Genomic DNA, 1,038 nt, shown 5'->3' on the forward strand with positions numbered 1-1,038 from the left:
GATTAGACATGTTTGGCCAAGCTTCAGCAGGACATTACATTCAATAGCTAAATTGATGGGAATCAATCAGCTTTTGTGATGGTAAGAACATCACCTTGAATCTCTAGAATTCATTCTTAAAAGTTCTGAAGAAAAGATACCTAATCTAAGCAACAAGATGAACCGTCAGTTGTCCAAACTCGAACAATCCCCGGCAACGGCGCCAAAAACTTGGTGCACGAAATTGTGATCATCAACAATAGCGCCAAAGACTTGGTGCTCTCAAACGTGAATCACACTTTGTCACAATTCCGCACAACTAACCAGCAAGTGCACTGGGTCGTCCAAGTAATAAACCTTACGTGAGTAAGGGTCGATCCCACAGAGATTGTTGGCTTGAAGCAAGCTATGGTCATCTTGTAAATCTCAGTCAGGCAGATTCAAATGGTGATGGAGGATTGATAATTAAAAGATAAATAAAATATAAAATAAAGATAGAGATACTTATGTAATTCTTTGGTTGGAATTTCAGATAAGCGTATGAAGATGCTTTGTTCCTCCTGAACCTCTGCTTTCCTATTGCCTTCTTCCAATCATTCATACTCCTTTCCATGGCAAGCTTTATGTTGGGCATCACCGTTGTCAATGGCTACATCCCGTCCTCTCAGTGAAAATGGTCCTGATGCTCTGTCACAACATCGGCTAATCAGCTGTCGGTTCTCGATCATGTCGGAATAGGATCCATTGATCCTTTTGCGTTTGTCACACGCCCCACAATCGCGAGTTTGAAGCTCGTCACAGTCATCCCTTCCCAGATCCTACTCAAAATACCACAGACAAGGTTTAGACTTTCCGGATCTCAGGAATGACTGCCATTAATTCTAGCCTATACCACGAAGGTTCCAATCTTAGATCAGAAACCCAAGAGATACGCATTCAAGCCATTGCTAGTAGAACAGAGGTGGTTGTCAGGCACATGTTCATAGATGAGAATGATGATGAGTGTCACGGATCATCACATTCATCAAGTTGAAGAACGAATGAATATCTTGGAGAAGA

Source organism: Arachis ipaensis, chromosome B04 (genome assembly GCF_000816755.2).
Source record: "Arachis ipaensis cultivar K30076 chromosome B04, Araip1.1, whole genome shotgun sequence".
In the NCBI taxonomy this organism is placed as follows: Eukaryota; Viridiplantae; Streptophyta; class Magnoliopsida; order Fabales; family Fabaceae; genus Arachis; species Arachis ipaensis.